This window comes from Oncorhynchus keta, unplaced genomic scaffold (genome assembly GCF_023373465.1).
Source record: "Oncorhynchus keta strain PuntledgeMale-10-30-2019 unplaced genomic scaffold, Oket_V2 Un_contig_5180_pilon_pilon, whole genome shotgun sequence".
NCBI classification, from domain to species: Eukaryota; Metazoa; Chordata; class Actinopteri; order Salmoniformes; family Salmonidae; genus Oncorhynchus; species Oncorhynchus keta.
The window spans coordinates 51,426-60,000 of NW_026288156.1; the positions used below are offsets into that span (position 1 = coordinate 51,426).

Here is an 8,575-nt window from a genome sequence, read left to right on the forward strand (position 1 = left end):
GTCAGGTATTCTGCCACTCTCTGTTTAGGGTCAGTCACAGTGGTCAGGTATTCTGCCACTCTCTGTTTAGGGGTCAGTCACAGTGGTCAGGTATTCTGCCACTGTGTACTCTCTGTTTAGGGTCAGTCACAGTGGTCAGGTATTCTGCCACTGTGTTCTCTCTGTTTAGGGCCAGTCACAGTGGTCAGGTATTCTGCCACTGTGTCCTCTCTGTTTAGGGTCAGTCACAGTGGTCAGGTATTCTGCCACTGTGTTCTCTCTGTTTAGGGTCAGTCACAGTGGTCAGGTATTCTGCCACTGTGTACTCTCTGTTTAGGGTCAGTCACAGTGGTCAGGTATTCTGCCACTGTGTTCTCTCTGTTTAGGGTCAGTCACAGTGGTCAGGTATTCTGCCACTCTCTGTTTAGGGCCAGTCACAGTGGTCAGGTATTCTGCCACTCTCTGTTTAGGGCCAGTCACAGTGGTCAGGTATTCTGCCACTCTCTGTTTAGGGCCAGTCACAGTGGTCAGGTATTCTGCCACTCTCTGTTTAGGGTCAGTCAGTGGTCAGGTATTCTGCCACTCTCTGTTTAGGGTCAGTCACAGTGGTCAGGTATTCTGCCACTCTCTGTTTAGGGCCAGTCACAGTGGTCAGGTATTCTGCCACTCTCTGTTTAGGGTCAGTCAGTGGTCAGGTATTCTGCCACTCTCTGTTTAGGGTCAGTCACAGTGGTCAGGTATTCTGCCACTCTCTGTTTAGGGCCAGTCACAGTGGTCAGGTATTCTGCCACTGTGTCCTCTCTGTTTAGGGTCAGTCACAGTGGTCAGGTATTCTGCCACTCTCTGTTTAGGGTCAGTCACAGTGGTCAGGTATTCTGCCACTCTCTGTTTAGGGCCAGTCACAGTGGTCAGGTATTCTGCCACTGTGTCCTCTCTGTTTAGGGCCAGTCACAGTGGTCAGGTATTCTGCCACTCTCTGTTTAGGGCCAGTCACAGTGGTCAGGTATTCTGCCACTCTCTGTTTAGGGCCAGTCACAGTGGTCAGGTATTCTGCCACTCTCTGTTTAGGGTCAGTCACAGTGGTCAGGTATTCTGCCACTCTCTGTTTAGGGTCAGTCACAGTGGTCAGGTATTCTGCCACTGTGTCCTCTCTGTTTAGGGCCAGTCACAGTGGTCAGGTATTCTGCCACTGTGTCCTCTCTGTTTAGGGTCAGTCACAGTGGTCAGGTATTCTGCCACTCTCTGTTTAGGGCCAGTCACAGTGGTCAGGTATTCTGCCACTCTCTGTTTAGGGTCAGTCACAGTGGTCAGGTATTCTGCCACTCTCTGTTTAGGGTCAGTCACAGTGGTCAGGTATTCTGCCACTCTCTGTTTAGGGTCAGTCACAGTGGTCAGGTATTCTGCCACTCTCTGTTTAGGGTCAGTCACAGTGGTCAGGTATTCTGCCACTCTCTGTTTAGGGCCAGTCACAGTGGTCAGGTATTCTGCCACTCTCTGTTTAGGGTCAGTCACAGTGGTCAGGTATTCTGCCACTCTCTGTTTAGGGTCAGTCACAGTGGTCAGGTATTCTGCCACTCTCTGTTTAGGGCCAGTCACAGTGGTCAGGTATTCTGCCACTCTCTGTTTAGGGTCAGTCACAGTGGTCAGGTATTCTGCCACTCTCTGTTTAGGGTCAGTCACAGTGGTCAGGTATTCTGCCACTCTCTGTTTAGGGCCAGTCACAGTGGTCAGGTATTCTGCCACTCTCTGTTTAGGGTCAGTCACAGTGGTCAGGTATTCTGCCACTGTGTACTCTCTGTTTAGGGTTAGTCACAGTGGTCAGGTATTCTGCCACTCTCTGTTTAGGGCCAGTCACAGTGGTCAGGTATTCTGCCACTGTGTACTCTCTGTTTAGGGCCAGTCATAGTGGTCAGGTATTCTGCCACTCTCTGTTTAGGTCAGTCACAGTGGTCAGGTATTCTGCCACTCTCTGTTTAGGGTCAGTCAGTGGTCAGGTATTCTGCCACTCTCTGTTTAGGGTCAGTCACAGTGGTCAGGTATTCTGCCACTCTCTGTTTAGGGTCAGTCACAGTGGTCAGGTATTCTGCCACTCTCTGTTTAGGGTCAGTCACAGTGGTCAGGTATTCTGCCACTCTCTGTTTAGGGCCAGTCACAGTGGTCAGGTATTCTGCCACTGTGTCCTCTCTGTTTAGGGCCAGTCACAGTGGTCAGGTATTCTGCCACTGTGTCCTCTCTGTTTAGGGCCAGTCACAGTGGTCAGGTATTCTGCCACTCTCTGTTTAGGGCCAGTCATAGTGGTCAGGTATTCTGCCACTGTGTTCTCTCTGTTTAGGGTCAGTCACAGTGGTCAGGTATTCTGCCACTGTGTACTCTCTGTTTAGGGTCAGTCACAGTGGTCAGGTATTCTGCCACTGTGTACTCTCTGTTTAGGGTCAGTCACAGTGGTCTTTTAGTATGTCTTTGTTTTGGTTGGTCAGGGCGTGAGTTGGGTGGGTTGTCTATGTTCCTTTTCTATAATTTGGGATTTCTATGTTTGGCCTGGTATGGTTCTCAATCAGAGGCAGCTGTTTATCATTGTCCACGATTGAGAACCATATTTAGGTAGCCTGGTGGTCCCTGATTGAGAACCATATGTAGGTAGCCTGGTTGTCCCTGATTGAGAACCATATGTAGGTAGCCTGGTTGTCCCTGATTGAGAACCATATGTAGGCAGCCTGGTTGTCCCTGATTGAGAACCATATGTAGGTAGCCTGGTTGTCCCTGATTGAGAACCATATGTAGGCAGCCTGGTTGTCCCTGATTGAGAACCATATGTAGGCAGCCTGGTTGTCCCTGATTGAGAACCATACTTAGGCAGCCTGGTTGTCCCTGATTGAGAACCATATGTAGGCAGCCTGGTTGTCCCTGATTGAGAACCATATGTAGGCAGCCTGGTTTCTCCTTTGAGTTGTGGGTGATTATTTTCTGTTATGTGTCTGTCACCTTTCAGAACTGTTTCGTTTCTCTTTTGTTATTTTGTTTCGTGTTCTCGGTTTAATAAATATATGATGAACACTTACCACGCTGCGCTTTGGTCCTCACCTCATTCCAACGACGATCGTTACACATCCGGACGTGAAAATACTGCCCCCTAGCCCAAAGAGGTTAACGGTTATGGGAAATACTGCCCCTAGCCCAAAGAGGTTTAACCTCTATGGGAAATACTGCCCCCTAGCCCAAAGAGGTTTAACCTGTTAGTCCACTAGGGGCATTATTTCATTTTTGGATAAAAAGACGTGCCCGTTTTAAGCGCAATATTTTGTCACGAAAAGATGCTCGACTATGTTTGGAATTGATAGTTTTGGAAAGAAGACACTCTGACGTTTCCAGAACTGCACAGATTTTCACTGTGAGTGCCATAGAACAAAATCTACAGGCAAAACCAAGATGTTTGAGCGCCCAGGAAATGAACAGGATTTCTGAAGCTACGTTTTCCATGATCGCCTTATATGGCTGTAAATGCGACAGGAATGAACGGACACTTTCTAGCGTTTCCCCAAGGTGTCTGCAGCATTGTGACGTATTTGTAGGCATATCATTGGAAGATTGACCATAAGAGACTACAATTGCCAAGTGTCCCGCACGGTGTCTGCATGGAAATTGGTGCGCAAAAGTCAGCTACCAGTATTTTTCCATCCGAATCAGAGAAGAATGCAGGCTTCCAGGGACGGCATTTCAATGAAGAGATATATGACAAAACACCTTGAGGATTGATTCAAACAACGTTTTCCATGTTTCAGTCGATATTATGGAGTTAATTCCGAAAAAGTTTGACGTGTAGGTGACTGAATTTTCGGTTAGTTTCGGTAGCCAAATGCATAGTAACAAACGGAACGTTGTGTCCTACACAATAATCTTTCAGGAAAAACTGGACATCTGCTATGTAACTGAGAGTCTCCTCATTGAAACATCTGAAGTTCTTCAAAGGTAAATTATTTTATTTGATCCCTTTGCTGGTTTTTGTGAATATGTTGCGTGCTAAATGCTAACGCTAAATGCTAAGCTAGCTATCACCACTCTTACACAAATTATTGATTTTCTCTGGTTCTAAAGCATATTTTGAAAATCTGAGACGACAGGATTGTTAAGAAAAGGATAAGCTTGAGAGCAGGCATATTTATTTCATTTCATTTGCGATTTTTAGAAATCGCTAACGTTGCGTTATGGTAATGAGCTTGAGGCTGTAACGCCGACCGCATGTGGGATGGGGCAGACTATGAGGTTAACCTTTATGGGAAATACTGCCCCCCTAGCCCAAAGAGGTTTAACCTCTATGGGAAATACTGCCCCCTAGCCCAAAGAGGTTAACCTTCATGGGAAATACTGCCCCCTAGCCCAAAGAGGTTTAACCTCTATGGGAAATACTGCCCCCTAGCCCAAAGAGGTTAACCTTTATGGGAAATACTGCCCCCTAGCCCAAAGAGGTTTAACCTTTATGGGAAATACTGCCCCCTAGCCCAAAGAGGTTTAACCTTTATGGGAAATACTGCCCCATAGCCCAAAGAGGTTAATGTTTATGGGAAATACTGCCCCATAGCCCAAAGAGGTTAACCTTTATGGGAAATACTGCCCCCTAGCCCAAAGAGGTTAACCTTTATGGGAAATACTGCCCCTAGCCCAAAGAGGTTAACCTCTATGGGAAATACTGCCCTAGCCCAAAGAGGTTAACCTTTATGGGAAATACTGCCCCTAGCCCAAAGAGGTTAACCTTTATGGGAAATACTGCCCCTAGCCCAAAGAGGTTAACCTTTATGGGAAATACTGCCCCTAGCCCAAAGAGGTTAACCTTTATGGGAAATACTGCCCCCTAGCCCAAAGAGGTTAACCTCTATGGGAAATACTGCCCCTAGCCCAAAGAGGTTAACCTCTATGGGAAATACTGCCCCCTAGCCCAAAGAGGTTAACCTTTATGGGAAATACTGCCCCTAGCCCAAAGAGGTTAACGTTTATGGGAAATACTGCCCCCTAGCCCAAAGAGGTTAACGTTTATGGGAAATACTGCCCCTAGCCCAAAGAGGTTAACCTTTATGGGAAATACTGCCCCCTAGCCCAAAGAGGTTAACTCTATGGGAAATACTGCCCCCTAGCCCAAAGAGGTTAACCTCTATGGGAAATACTGCCCCCTAGCCCAAAGAGGTTAACCTTTATGGGAAATACTGCCCCCTAGCCCAAAGAGGTTAACCTTTATGGGAAATACTGCCCCTAGCCCAAAGAGGTTAACCTTTATGGGAAATACTGCCCCCTAGCCCAAAGAGGTTAACGTTTATGGGAAATACTGCCCCCTAGCCCAAAGAGGTTTAACCTTTATGGGAAATACTGCCCCCTAGCCCAAAGAGGTTTAAACTTTATGGGAAATACTGCCCCCTAGCCCAAAGAGGTTAACCTTCATGGGAAATACTGCCCCCTAGCCCAAAGAGGTTAACCTTTATGGGAAATACTGCCCCCTAGCCCAAAGAGGTTAACCTCTATGGGAAATACTGCCCCCTAGCCCAAAGAGGTTAACCTTTATGGGAAATACTGCCCCCTAGCCCAAAGAGGTTAACCTTTATGGGAAATACTGCCCCCTAGCCCAAAGAGGTTTAACCTTTATGGGAAATACTGCCCCCTAGCCCAAAGAGGTTTAACCTCTATGGGAAATACTGCCCCCTAGCCCAAAGAGGTTTAACCTCTATGGGAAATACTGCCCCCTAGCCCAAAGAGGTTAACCTTTATGGGAAATACTGCCCCCTAGCCCAAAGAGGTTAACCTTTATGGGAAATACTGCCCCCTAGCCCAAAGAGGTTAACCTTTATGGGAAATACTGCCCCCTAGCCCAAAGAGGTTTAACCTTTATGGGAAATACTGCCCCTAGCCCAAAGAGGTTAACCTTTATGGGAAATACTGCCCCCTAGCCCAAAGAGGTTAACCTTTATGGGAAATACTGCCCCCTAGCCCAAAGAGGTTTAACCTTTATGGGAAATACTGCCCCCTAGCCCAAAGAGGTTAACCTTTATGGGAAATACTGCCCCCTAGCCCAAAGAGGTTAACCTTTATGGGAAATACTGCCCCCTAGCCCAAAGAGGTTAACCTTTATGGGAAATACTGCCCCTAGCCCAAAGAGGTTAACCTTTATGGGAAATACTGCCCCCTAGCCCAAAGAGGTTAACCTTTATGGGAAATACTGCCCCCTAGCCCAAAGAGGTTAACCTCTATGGGAAATACTGCCCCCTAGCCCAAAGAGGTTAACCTCTATGGGAAATACTGCCCCCTAGCCCAAAGAGGTTAACCTCTATGGGAAATACTGCCCCCTAGCCCAAAGAGGTTAACCTCTATGGGAAATACTGCCCCCTAGCCCAAAGAGGTTAACGTTTATGGGATTGGTGTTCCTAAACCGGGACAGTTGTCGCTCGATATGCGATAATGTGACTAGAATTAAACAACAGCCAATTCCGGGACATAGACATGTCTTATATGGGAAGAAAGCTCAAATTCATAAATTAATATTAATCTAACTGCAGTGTCCAATTTCAGTAGCTTTTACAACAACAAAAAATACCACGCTTTTGTTTGAGGACACAACAACAAAACACTTATCACGGTAACTGGTTTGATACATTCACCTCTGAAGGTAAAGAATTACATCTTAATCTGATTTGTCGTCCTGAGGGTCCCAGAGATAAAAATGTAGTGGTTTTGTTTCTAAAAAATCAGTTTTTATAAATGTAGAAAGTGGGTTCTACAGTTTGATCCCACTGCTCTGGGGCTGGAATTGGTCAGATGTTATTTTAGATGATATCATGTGTTGTTATAAACCCAATAAAACTTCAAACTACGGATAACTGAATAAAAGTTAACAGTTGTGTCTCCTAGCGACCAGGTCATCTCACTACACAGACAGACAGACAGGTCTCACTACACAGACAGACAGACAGGTCTCACTACACAGACAGACAGACAGACAGGTCTCACTACACAGCCAGACAGACAGGTCTCACTACACAGACAGACAGGTCTCACTACACAGACAGACAGGTCTCACTACACAGACAGACAGACACGTCTCACTACAAACCTGCTGTCAAAATGTTTATTATGTCTTCAGTCTTGTCTTACAAACAGTAAAAATATGAAAACAGTCTTTAGTTGTTATATAACTGACAGTAAACCATGACTGTCAGCATTATTATGACTTTAGTGATGTAGATATGAAGCAGAGTAAATATTTCAGGATGTTAGCTACAGATACACACAGGATTAAACCCATCATAACCTATCACAGTGCTGCACCGTGGCCAGCAGAGCTCTCCTATTGGGTTACACAGGACTCAGAGAGTGATTGACAGCTAGAGGGGCCAGTCAGAGCGGAGGTTCTCTCCGGGTATCGCTCCTTCAGGGATCATCGCCACGGTTACGCGTCATTGCCGCCACAGAGCAGGAGGAGGGCCTTACGGTAGTCACCAGAGGTATCACCCTGCAACACACACATACTTACTCAGCTCGAGAGGAGATGGAGGGACAAAATACCAGCAACAGTGTGTGAAGACTTACAGAAAATGTTTGACCTCAGCCAACAAAGGGTAAATAACAAAGTATTGAGATAAACTTTTGTTATTGACCAAATACTTATTTTCCACCATAATTTGCAAATAAATTCATTTAAAAAATCCTACAATGTGATTTTCTGGATTTTCCTTTCTCATTTTGTCTGTCATAGTTGAAGTGTACCTATGATGAAAATTACAGGCCTCTCTCATCTTTTTAAGTGGGAGAACTTGCACAATTGGTGGCTGACTAAATACTTTTTTGCCCCATTGTACCTGTACAGCAGAGTACTGAGACAGAGAGAGGTAGAGAGAGAGATATTCAGTATATACCTGTATAGCAGAGTACTGAGACAGAGAGAGATATTCAGTATATACCTGTATAGCAGAGTACTGAGACAGAGAGAGATATTCAGTATATACCTGTATAGCGGAGTACTGAGACAGAGAGAGATATTCAGTATATACCTGTATAGCAGAGTACTGAGACAGAGAGAGATATTCAGTATATACCTGTATAGCAGAGTACTGAGACAGAGAGAGATATTCAGTATATACCTGTATAGCGGAGTACTGAGACAGAGAGAGATATTCAGTATATACCTGTATAGCGGAGTACTGAGACAGAGAGAGATATTCAGTATATACCTGTATAGCAGAGTACTGAGACAGAGAGAGATATTCAGTATATACCTGTATAGCAGAGTACTGAGACAGAGAGAGATATTCAGTATATACCTGTATAGCGGAGTACTGAGACAGAGAGAGATATTCAGTATATACCTGTATAGCAGAGTACTGAGACAGAGAGAGATATTCAGTATATACCTGTATAGCGGAGTGCAGAGACTTGGCGAAGAGGCGTCTGTAATCAGCTCTGATATCCAACATGTCCACATCACTACGACTCACCATCACTCTGATTAAGGTCTGGTCGTCAGTTCCTGCACCCTACACAAACACACACACACAGTTCTAAAAACACATATCTAGTATTAGAATGATCTTCTTCCTAATATGGAGGAAATAGATTCTTA

At 45.5% G+C, this 8,575-nt stretch overlaps 1 pseudogene; it reads right to left on the reverse strand.

Moving 5' to 3' along the window:
• Nucleotides 1–7,070: 7,070 nt before the first annotated feature.
• Nucleotides 7,071–8,575, reverse strand: part of LOC127925134 (annexin A5-like) — a 28,020-nt pseudogene continuing 26,515 nt past the window's right edge.